The 12607-nt window shown below is 39.8% G+C and overlaps 2 protein-coding genes across 13 annotated transcripts in view; one reads left to right on the top strand and one right to left on the bottom strand.

The window, feature by feature from the left end:
- Window positions 1-3773, bottom strand: part of TNNT3 (troponin T3, fast skeletal type) — a 53696-nt gene extending 49923 nt beyond the window's left edge. For all 12 annotated transcript variants that reach the window (XM_070933149.1, XM_070933141.1, XM_070933132.1 and 9 more), the window contains exon 1: window positions 3668-3773. The gene's annotated coding sequence lies outside the window, so the exon portion shown is untranslated. The remainder of the gene's footprint in view (window positions 1-3667) is intronic.
- A 1220-nt stretch (window positions 3774-4993) lies between these two features.
- PRR33 (proline rich 33) overlaps window positions 4994-12607 on the top strand; it is a 32621-nt gene continuing 25007 nt past the window's right edge. Inside the window, exon 1 of the mRNA XM_070933076.1 lies at window positions 4994-5202. The gene's annotated coding sequence lies outside the window, so the exon portion shown is untranslated. The remainder of the gene's footprint in view (window positions 5203-12607) is intronic.

The raw sequence follows: 12607 nt of genomic DNA, 5'->3' as shown, positions 1-12607 counted from the left end.
TTTAAGCCTAGGGAAGCCTTTATTAAAATATAAACAATTTCTATTTAATCTAAAATTACATATTTGGCACTGAATATCCAAAATACATCCAATGATAAGTATGGTAGAAATCTGCTGCCCATGATAAATCAATACAATATGGAGACCATGACTGGTGACATGTGGCTAAACACTGGCATTGGTCCTTTGCTTAAGGGCCAATCCTTAAAGCAGCTGATTTTAAAACTTCAAAATCATCTCTTTCATTTTATTTGATTTTCTCAATCCATTTTCCAATGTTTTGGGGGCTTTCAAAATTCTTTCTAACTACCTACCATCCACCTGCCCACCACTACAAGCGAATATATATAGGGGGAGGAAAGGATCATTATTACAGATGTACATCTGTATTATGTACAGATTCCCCCCCCCAGCTAAACTACGATAAAAGGGTTTTTTTTAAAGCAATCCTTTTTCTTTCAGCTCTGCTATCATCAAATCAGTTCATAGTAACCTAACCGCTCAACCCCTGAGACGTGAACTCCTGACACATTTATAAATCAGTTCTAATAAATATATCATTGACTCAATTGCATATCATATGTGTTTACACTAGCAAACCAACTCACTTTTTTTAAAAGACAAATTCAACTCAGATAAATCAGACAGACTAAGACCAAAGTGCAAATGTTATAAATAAATGTGTGATGCTGAGCCAATCTGCAGCAGGGAAGGTGGATCATAATTCTGTCACATAAATCCCCGACCAATTTCTCCTTCTCGCTCTGAACTACATGTGCCTTTTGGCTGAAATCTCTTCCAATTCTTGGCTGAAAACATCCAGACCCCATCTCTTGAGGAGGTCCTTAACAGCTGAGAATGTACCCATCTTCCCCTTGATAGATTGAATTCACTCCCTCTCATCCTGGAGACCATTGATGAAAATAGCTGTCCTCCCATCAATCATTCTCTCTCTCCTTGGCCATACAAGGTGAAGCAGGAAGATTATAGGAAGAAGAATGAAAAGGAAAGCTGCTGGTACTGAACAACGGACTTGATAGGCGTAGCTGGATATCAAAAGGGAAAAGCAAATTGGTTCATGGACCCATTTGGCAGATGAAACCATTCTCCTGGGAGAATATTTAATCAATTTGATTAATCTCCAGCGTATTGTTTGCTGTGTGCTCTCCATTTTTTTTTTCCACTGCCTCAAAAATTCTTCTTGGCACTTTAGCTGGGCCGCAATGCCATTCTATATGTGGTTCAAGAAACCAGCAGCTGGGGCTTTTAAAAGAAATAAGGGGAGCTTAAGAGGTTCATTTTTAACCCCACCCATTTGTCCAGATCTTATGCTCAATCTTTAGGCCCAATCTGTCTCCAAAGAACCGAGGTCACTAAGAAGAGACTCTCTAAAAGAAAACAAACTTTCTCTGATTCTTTTTCACATAGCTGTGTAGGCTTATGACATTTCTATTCAGGTTCTAGAAGGTTCTTCAAGGGACTGGATGCGGCACTAAAGGCATGCTCTCTAAACAAAAATATGCCTTGGTAAAGCCAGTTATAAATGCTTCTTTATGCCAAATGTCGATGTGGTTATTTTATTACAAATCCTCATGGATGGATAGGTAATTGCAAAGAATTTTGAAAGCAAGCAAAACTTTATAGCCAACAGTGTTGCATTAAAACAGCTGGAGATATGGATACCAATATAAACCCAGGTAAACCTTTCTCTTCTTAGAAGCAAAGCCTTGCCTGCAAAACAATCCAAACACAGGCAAACTCATGGTAACATTATGTTATTAGAAAAGTGCCAGAATATATCATAAGAATAAAAAGAATGGGAGTGGGATGCAAGTAGAATGCTACAAAATCTGAGCCAGTACACCTCCATGAATCTAAACTTGGGTAAAGTAATTGACCAATAAAAGGTTACCTAGAAATCCAGCAAATCAGATTAAGAACTGGTGCATATGTTGGAAGCTAACACATGGTGGCAATCTTTGTGTGGTGATTGCCTCCATAGTTCCCCAACTAAAAAAGATCTGCCATGATGTGCAGAAAGGGATCCAATCTGCCCTACCATACACAAATGGTTTTCAATATGGGACAGCTGCCATACAGGACATAGAAGGTACATTAGTTATATAGTCCTAGGTCATCTCTCAGCCATATCCAATCAGGAGCAGAATTCAGTAACAGATAGTCAGCTTTTTATCTTCCCTTTTTTAGAAGCATCGAAGTACTTTCATGTATGGAGACATAACAGAACATGCCGTTATATAATAAGAGGTACATTACTCGGATGCCATAGTTGTGATGATTCACAGAATTTTACCTGAGTGATTCACTCATTGTCAGAAAATATCATCTGGCAATAAATAAATACATAATGATTGAAAATTAATTAAAAAGAAAACAAAAACAAACAAAAAAATCAAAAGGCAGACTTGATGGACTACTACGGTAGGTCTTTTTCTGCCATCCGTTTTCTATGTTTCTATACACTATTGAGAAGATTTACCACTGATTCCTGACTATTTCCAAGTCTGTCATTTACCATGGACCACTTCATCTCTGCCACCAGTTTCCAAGAAGACAACTATATTTCAGCCAATTACACAGTTAAAAGTTAATCCTTTGGCAGATTTTATTGGTCCAGCCTGTTTAAAGAACTAAGATAGATATATGTTTTTGATACCTGCATCTTACAACAATTTAAAGGCCTAACTCACTTGTGCTGCTTTCAGTTCAGAATCAAACAATGCCATACCCTTGTCTTTCCCTTTCATATAGTCCAACACAAAATGTATAATTTGCAAGAAAATCAGCAATTTTCAACATTGCTCATAAGATCTGAGAACAATCCTCAAAATTCAATGTCCAACTAAAATATACAGTATTTAACTGGGGTTAAATCATCCCCATGGGGAAATATTTTTAGTGCAAGTCAAACAAAGTTCAATTGCTACAATGAGTAACTTCTAATTTTTTTTCCTTGCCCGAACTCAGTGACGACTCAACAAGCTGATTTTCGAGTTCACAACTGAAATAACCTCAACTGAAAAATACTCACTGCAGTCCTTTTTTTTTTCCAATGGTGCTGAAATAATCTAACACATTACCGAAATATATTTTAGCTTTTTAAAATGTACACATTACCCATCGTATTCAAGTGATTTATTTCTGCAATAATCTGAGAGATGCTTTTATTCAATGGGCTTCCCACTGGCATTTAAGCAATCCTCACGGTCTCTCCACTCAATTCCTTTTCTGTGGGAATTCAAGCAGGGAGGAAACCCCCATTTAGGTTGCATTTCAGTTGACAACTTTGGAAAATTTTGAGTGTTTTGTGTATGTAATACATATCACTTTTGACCACAGGTCGCACAGCCATATACTTCTCACATATAGATAGATTCCTATTTGATGGATCGCCTTCCTTTTTTTTTTTTAATGGACAGCTGCTACCGCTTATTGTTACTAGCTTGAAGCAAACCCTCTCAAAGGAGGAGGAGAAGTCCTGTGGTTCTAGGGTCTGGAAACCTACTTTTATTGTAGGCCCAAGACCCTCTGCCTTCCATTTTTGCATTCCACCCTAGTCTGAGTAAGACAACTTTGGACATGCTTTTTCCTTCTCTTCTCTCTATACTTTACCTATATATATGTCTCACTTGAATCTCTTTCTTACCTGAGAGGGGGAGCTGAGAGAAGCAAGGAGCTTTCTGCCGAATGGATCAGGCTGCAGGCTCTGCCAACTCCAGCAGGCAATTAAGTCCTCCTGTTATAGTGACATCTGATCTTCTAGAGAAGCTCATTGGCCACCAGGCTCACAACGGTAAGGAGGGAAAGAGCAAGGAAAGAAAGAAAGAGGGGTGGGAAAAGGTCAGCCCAAGTATAGGAGCAGCTGAAGGAGCTGCCCTAGATCAAGATGGGAGGGACATGTTTGGCGAGAGTGAAAAATAAAACACCATATAGCTTAGGTTTCTATATTTAAAATCCCATCAGGGCAGCGAAATTTAAAGGACAATCAGTTCAAAGGAACCAGAGGTTCTCGCATATATACTGTGAAGAGCATGGTGATCATTTGCCTATGTCATTTTAAAGCCTGTCTGGTCCCAGAATTGTTCTAACTCCAACAGCATAGATATTGGTGCAGTTGTAATGCTGGCAGAGAAGGCAATGGGGCAGTAAGCAGAGAAAAACTAAGGGGAGGCCCAGTCCAAACTGCAGTTGGCTTCATCAGAGCAGCCAAGAGGGGATTTAGCTCTGCCACTTACTTAGTGGAGTGGCTGGCAACAGTGAGAATCGGTTTGGCCAAAAAGTTAAAAAAGAGAAATTAAAAGATTACCCTGAGAGAAGCTTGGTATCTGATATAAAGCATCCTCCAACAACGTAATATGTGTAATTGATACATAACAACACATTCAGTCAGTGCAATGCGGTGTTTTGTAACAGATTATACACCTGGCAGTGGACGGATCTAAAAAACACCCGGGCACCCGGTTAAATGTTTGCAAGTTGCAAGTTGGGAGGTCTATTACGGAACTGCTGCCCTTTTGAAGAAAATTTCAAAGATCCTCGCTTGGAAAGAGCCGCTTTGCATTGAGGGATGGAAATGGCTTAAGGACGGATTTCATCATACCCATCTGAAAGGCTGGGCCGGCAGGTTGCTTTCGCGTTGAACCAATCGCCCAAAAGTCACGAAGCGGAGCGGGAAGCTGAATATTCAAAGTCCCTGAAGTCGATTCAACCCCGCAAGGAAAGAGTCAGCACGTGGACGTTTTACCACTTTCAGCCTGTAGGGGGCCTACGGCTCTCAGCTATAAGCGCCCCTCCGTTGCTTCTGCGTTCCCAAAATTCTGCGCCTGTCTTCCTTAGTGCCTTGCTAGTCCACCCCCTTCCCTCCTTCCCTCCTCCCCATCTAACACACACCCGATTTGGCAACTTGCCCTTGCTGGGAAGCCTTCCGCTGCCTCAGAGGGGTCGATCCCTCCGCCAGCCTCTTTCTTCCAGCCTGTGAGAAGGGAGAAAGTTCCTTGGATAAAGAGCTTGCGGGGGCAGGTTTTATTTTGGGCATCAAGTCTGCCTCTCTCTCCCCCCCCCGTTCTCCCTCCCTGGCTTGGAAAGGAAGAGTCCAAGCAAGGATGCGCCGACAGGGTTTGAAACCCGCGGAGCGGAGCGCGGCAAGCTGCAGCCTTTAAACCTCCGGCGCTGTTTCACCAGGTACAGTAAACGCAGAGCAAAGCCAATTCGGGCGTCTCTCTGGCGGTTGTAGAAAGCAATCCTTTTCCCTCTTGAGTTGGAGGGGCAGCCCGGAGCCAGGTTCTGCCGGCGAGGCAAAGGTTTCAAGTGTATCGAAATCTCGCTCTGTAAAAAGGGAGCAAAAAAAGGGGGGGTAGGAGGGAAGACACATTAAGAGAGAGGGAGGGGTGGGGAGTTAGATTTGAAACTTCGGGATCTTGGGTGGTAAGCGTGCAGGTAGCCTGCTCATTCTTGCGCGATGCTCGGGTTCGCCTTTAAAAAAAAAAAAAAAAAACTGCCTTAAGCGGATGCTTTCCTATGCAAAACTTGCGGAGTGTTAAGAAGGCAGACTTTTTTAAAAAAATTGATTTATATGCCGCCCTTCTCCGGAGACTCAGGGCGGCTTACAATGCGTTAAGCAATAGCCTTCATACTTTTGTATATTTTATACAAAGTCAGCTTATTGCCCCCACAATCTGGGTCCTCATTTTACCTACCTTAGAAAGGATGGAAGGCTGAGTCAGCCTTGAGCCTGGTGAGATTTGAACTTGCAGTAATTACAGGCAGCTGATGTTAATAACAGTGCTTTGGTCTGCTGTGCCACCAGGGCTCTAAATGATTGTTACTCAGTTTGGTCAGGTATTGCCCAATGTTAGGCAATTCTCGGAGCTTTGGCTGCTTGCTTGCCCTGATGATGTTACCTAGTCAGGTAATGAAAGGTCTGCAAGCAAACAGCCAAGCTCAGAGAGCACCAAAGACTCCCTGATTCCCAAGTACAACCTCGAATTACAGATATTCTCTTTTATTGGAACCATGTAACTTGCTCTGTCCCAGAGACAGGATTTGTACTTTGGGCAGTTCAGGGACAGACTTGGCTTCTTATCACGATGCTGGACTTTTTAAAAAAAGTTAGAAAATGTATAAGGAAACTTTTTGAAGCTTGCAGCGGAGATAACATTTTAACTCCCTGACTGTACATATGAAGGTAGACAGTATCTTACTTACAAAATGTTTGAACATCTGACTACTTTTAGATACAATTCTTTCTAAAAGTACCCTATTTTTTAATTATATATATATATATATATATAATAATCTAGTACTGTAAGCTTATTTTAAAGGTTGGAAGAGAATCTGTTTGAGATAGTATGGGATGAATCCATATTAGTCTGCACTTTGTACTTTTTTATAGGCCTTTGGGCTGAAAAGGAGATATCTGCAGGATTGTATCATTTGTTGCCTCAAAGAAACAAAAACAATCTCTTCTAGCCCCTGTTTAAAAGATTAATCCCTATGAGCCTGTCTCAGTTAAAATGATTAGCTTACTGCTCACTTTCGATTTAGGGGAAATCCTACCACTTGTTGCAAGAACAGTTTCATGTGGCAGGTGCTCGAGGTTGGGGTACAGTGGCAAGATCTTGGGGGACATGCTGTGCCATTTATTCTGCACCTTCTCTATTAATCAGCTGCCTTCAGATGCAGCGGATAAGGCTTTCCTGTTTCCAGTATTCAACAGAAATTCATTCACCTGTACAGTCCATGTCTATACACTGAAAGGAGAAATGCACTCTTCATTCCAATAGGAATGGACTAGTTTTGTTCTTGCACAATGCTTCAGTTTTGTGCTTCTCATTCCTTATCCATGGATTGCCTGCTTCCCATGTGTATTCATGATTCAAGTTTCAGTTGGCAGCAAAATTTACCACTGGCAGCCAAGGATAAAATTGAGGTGCCTTGCTATGTGGTGATAGTGAGACCCTTACTATTCTTATCTTCCGATTGATAGTTCTGCTACGTGCTTGACTCTTTGGGGTATCTTATAGACCTGTATGTTATGTCGAGGATTAGCCTTGTGAAAACATGCATGACATAAAATGAAACGGAGTGTCACAGTAATGTACCCAGTCATGTGGATAAGTAATTTTATTCCTGGATTTAAAGAGGCGAGAACAATTGAAATGATAAAATAGACACTTTGAAATTTGGTATACTGGTATTGTCCCTCCATTTTACCTTTTGACATTTAGACCCTCGGGCTGATAACATCTCTGCATTATCTGATTTTCTGATACTTTTCAGCTGCAGCTATTGTAGTTTGGAGCATCTTTATTTGGACTGCTCATCTCATAAGTTTTAGATTTCCAAAGACTTTAGCAGACTTTATATGTAGAATGCCCCTGATTTAATCCCTGCCATCTCAACTTCATACACTTCAGGCAGTTGGGTCAGGGTTGATTTCTGCCTGAAAAAGTCCTGTCAAGTTAAAGGAAATGCACTGAGCTTGAGAGTTCATTCATTTTCACTGATATAAACAGTCATGTACATTCTGGGCATCTCATGAAACCAACTAAACAACTATATCGCTTCTATGGTAGACATGCTTTTATATCACCAACCATTTAGGTTCATTTAGAATATTATTCATGATTCATTTACTAGGCCAATATTTATTCATGAGTCTATTAGCCTACCCAAAACTAATGTCTTTGGGATGCATTAAATGATAGCTTACATTATTCTCAATCAATGGGAAAGCTAGCGGAGGTGATGGGTTTTAAAGGGCATGTATCTGATGCAGTGTTTCTCAACCTTGGCAGCTTTAAGATGGATGGACATAAACTCCCAGAATTCCCAAGCTAGCTTGCTGACTGGAGAATTCTCAGAGTTGAAATCCACTCATTTTAAAGCTGCCAAGGTTAAGAAACATCGATCTGGTTGATTCCAGATCTCTTGGACAGATGAGCTGTCTGCTTTCTAGGCACGTTCTATGCATATTTGTCTGGTTTCACAGAATTTCCCAAGGCAAAATCTTAGGTAAGTTATACAACATGCACAGTGCTGTCTCTTTGTTTCAGCCTTTCAAGGCTTTCAAGCAAATAAATATGTTTTACTTCTTTGTTCAGCATCACAGGCCTTATATTCATTGTTTTCATAGAATGAATTTCCTCATTATTACCTGGGATATAAGCATCAATTCTAGTAATCATAAACATTTCTCAATCAATTTCTCAACTAATTCTTACCAGGGTGGATTTGATTTAAATCGAGTTGATTTAAATCACAATTTAAATCATGATTTAAATCACTAGTAAAAAGGCTTGATTTAAATCAACTCGATTTAAATCATAATTTTTAAAGAGCAACTGTCATCTCAGCTACTCCTTTGACCCACTGTTGACTCACTGATAGTCCCAGTGTTGCAGAATATACAGCCTCATGCTACATAACTAAGCTCCATTTCATGCTGAATAAACTAAATTATTTATGTATCTTAAAGAGAAAACTATCTTACGATAGATTTTTACCCCAAAAGTTTTTTATTAAAATAAATTCGATAAAAATAAAAAAACCCGGATTTTTTTGATTTTTTTAAAAAAATCATTGATTTTTATCAACGCTGATTCTTACGGATATGTAATAATTTTCCATTGATTATTATGATTATTTATTAGATTTAACATAGCCATTCAGTCCAGTGAACTCTGGGCCGCTTATCAAATATAGCATTAAATTAAAACAAAGAAAAATAAACAAAACCAGACAGCCTGGATTAAAAACAACCATTAAAAAACTAGGCATAAACCATTTCTACCCCTACCTCATCCCCCCAATACATTAACCCAGGCCTGGGACCAAAGCCAGGTTTCATATGTGTTATGTATATGCTTTTCTATTATCATTTTTCTCCATCCTAACAGTTTCATGTGCTCTGTCTAGCAGAATGGCATTTATTATATCAAATAAGATGTCATACAGCAATTAATTTTAGGGGACTTCCAAATAGGATTTTTTGAGCTACTAATCTCACAATATTCACTGTTTCTGGGAACTGAGTTGGTTTCTTCTCTGTTTTATTATTTATTTTAAATTGCCACAAAACTGGCACTCCAGCTCTGCAGAGCTTTTGGAGGCAAACTCTCATTTCATTTTATCTTCCAGCAACTTTATCTTTCCCTCCTCTAAAAGTCCAGGCACTATAGAATTTCCAGAATCTCAAGGTTAACAAACTAAAGATGATTTTGGCCTGGCTTCAAACCACTGTTTAGAGATTACATTAGACTGAGATTAGCAAACACAGCACTGGCATGCTAAATGTCCTGGTCAGCTTAATCCAATGAAGCTAGAGGACACAAGGTTAAACTGAGGTATTTTCTTCCCAGAGAGTCCCCTTTTCTTTCATTCCTTTCCATTGTTTTTAACATTATTGATGTATTTCTTCAGTTTCCATAGTCTTTTACTACCCAAGCCATCGTATTCTGTAGTTCTTGGGTGTTCTTGAAGGGCAGTTCTACTCAGAGCACATTACAATAACCCAACTGGAAGAAGATTATGCATGAATTACTGTGAAGACACAGAGACTGGCAAAACTCTGCCCCCCTTAACGTTTTTTAGAATGCATTTTTTGGCATTAGCCTGTTATGTTCCCCACTACCTCATTCCAAAAAAAGATAAGAGTTATCAAATGAGGGAGACACAGAATTGCCTCCAAGGCCCCACCCCTTTGTTGCATTTGAAAGTTCCCACCTATATGAAAAGAAGAGACGGTCACTTGAAAGTTGAAGAAACTTGAAGATGGGTTGAAACAAGTTCCCACCAATGGGAAAACAGACTCTTACAAGTTCTCTAGAACTTCAACACTCCAGATGGAAATATTGCCCTTTATATGATTTTGGATGCATGGAATCTGAGCCAGAAATTAATTGAACCCTGTCCACAGCTGCTGAGCTGCTTTTAGATCAGTGCTAAATGTGAAAGTGTCTCAGTCTGAGTGATACTGTGTCTTCCATGAAAGTCATTTTCAAGGAGGTCCGGGTAGCCATTGTAAGTAGCTGCTTAATAAAAATCTTGTATTGAGGGTCCTGCAACATTTGAGCAGAAGACAAATCCAAAACCTCAAAGATACCCAATGTACACGTGAATGAGCCCAAATGATCATAGGCTGTTGACTAACTCCCAATAAAGAAGAATATTTGTAGCTCAGAGTTGAAATGAGGGGTCCTTGGTGCTCTTTGAGCTTGGTTGTTTTCTTGCAGATGTTTCATTACCCAAACTAGGTAACATCATTGGTGCTAATCAGATTGACTAATCTAATCTAATGTTGAGTAACTGTTCAAAATGAAAGGTGGAGCTGATGCTGCTAATGCTTTCATATCAAATGACTCCCTGGAATCTCTGGTTAAAACACTCAGGTAGTAGACATGGAGAAGAATTTGGAGAGCCACCAATAGCCCAAACACACAATGTGAACTTGATGGGCCAATATTCAGACAATTCCAGATATTTTGTTTTACAGTGACTTCTGTAGTAAACTATAAACTGTAGTAAAATAAACGTATGCATTATTTCCACTAAGAGAACTCTTAATGGAAATAATGCATACGTTTGTTTATTTATTTATTTTATTTATTCAATTTATATGCCGCCCCTCTCCGAAGACCCAAGGCGGCTCACAATACATTCAAAAAATCACTATAAAAACACTTAAAAATTAAAAACATTAAAGACATTAAAACCCATTCACAGCATTCATGGTCAGATCTCGTCAGAGGTCTTCATCGCTTTTTGGAAGGCCAATAGGGTGGGGATGTTCCTGACCTCAGGAGGTAACTGGTTCCAGAGAGCTGGGGCAGCCACAGAAAAGCCCCTCCCCTGTGGGCCCGCCAGCCGGCATTGTTTAGCTGACAGGACCCGGAGGAGACCAACTCTGTGGGATCTTACCGGTCACTGGGAGCTATGCGGTAGAAGGCGATCTCAAAGATACTGTTTATGGACTCGCATTATTTTTTAAAAAGGATAAAACCTCTTACCTATTTGAATTCCTAATATATTCCAGATTTCTGAGTTCTGTTTCAAGCTAATGAAAAGATTTTGCCAAAAGCATTTGGGTTTTTTTTTTTCCCTGACAGTGCAAAAGTAAAACGTTCAGGCATATAGAAAATTAAGATTCCCTTCACACATACCCCACAAGAGAAACAGGATTTGGAACTGAATTATGCTGTACTTTGGTTAAATATACAGGAAAAGAGTAGGCCAATTCACACATCTGATGTCATGTGTTCCATTGCTTGGCACAACTTATTAGTGTTTAAGAAAAAAGGAAGTGATTTTATGAAACTTTATAGAAACAAGAATTGAGTTCCAGTTTATTGGTGGTGCAATGGTTAAGTGCAGTATTGCAGGTAAACTGTCCACAACCTGGAGTTTGATCCTGGCCAGATTAAGGATGACCCAGCCTTCCATCCTTCTTAGGTCAGTAAAATGAGGACCAAATTGTTGTGGCAAAAAATGCAGACATTGTAAACCACTCAGAGAGTGCTATAAAGCACTATGGGGTAGTATATACTGTAAGTCTAAGCGCTATTGGTATTTGCCTTGCTTAAAACAACCAAACTTGGAAGAGGCCTATCATGTCATCCAGTCGAAAAGATTAATCCAACTACACCACTTTCAGATTGTCACAGAGATGCTAGTTTGATTCTTTCTTTGTGCTGTGGTTCATATGAGTCTATCAGCTCAATTATATTTCTGAGGAAGCATGTCTTTCAGGGTGTGCAAGGAAATGGAATTTCTGCTCCACCAAATTCCTTTTTCAAAAGACCGTTATTGAGTCTTTTCTTGTAACCTGTCAAGGAAGATTCAAATCAGCAAAATTTGAATATCTGGAGACGCTCCAAGAGCAGAATGTGGAACAGATAGACAAGAGTATCTGAATAAATAGAGCAAATACAATTTTTCATTTCTATGACAAGACTGTTACATAACATTTTTTTTATTCAAATACAGGTAATCCTCAATTTATAACAGTTCATTCAGTGACCACAGCACTAAAAAAGTGACTTATGGCCGTTTTTCACAATTATTACTGTGTTTCCTCAAAAATAAGACCCTGTCTTATATTTTTTTGAACCCTGAAATAAGCGCTAGGCCTTATTGCCATGCGCTCAAAAGCCCAATTGGGCTTATTATCAGGGGATGTCTTATTTTGGGGAAAACAGGGTACCATTGCAGCATCCCCTTGGTCACATGATCAAAATTGGGATACTTGGCAACCAGGGGTGGATTCTACTTACCTTTACTACCGGTTCGCAATGGGATCACGCACCCTTATTTCGCTCACAGAAGCTTCTGTGCATGTGCAGATCGCTGATGATGACATCCGAGGCAGTGGGTGGGGCTTCCCGCCGGTTTTACTACCGGTTCTTGCAAACCGGTCCAAACCAGGGGCAACCCACCACTGTTGGCAACTGGTTCATATTTATGATGGTTGCAGTGTCCCAGGGTCATGTCATCAGCTTTTGACAAGCAAACTAAATGGGGAAGCCAGATTCACTTAGCAACCGTGTTACTAACTTAACAGCTGCAGTGATTCACTGAACAACTGTACCAG

Source organism: Pituophis catenifer, unplaced genomic scaffold (genome assembly GCF_029215685.1).
Source record: "Pituophis catenifer annectens isolate HBS135680 unplaced genomic scaffold, rPitCat1.0.hap2 SCAF_1, whole genome shotgun sequence".
NCBI classification, from domain to species: domain Eukaryota; kingdom Metazoa; phylum Chordata; class Lepidosauria; order Squamata; family Colubridae; genus Pituophis; species Pituophis catenifer.
The sequence above is the reverse complement of the archived record's forward strand: the minus strand, read 5'-3'. Positions and strand labels throughout refer to the sequence as shown.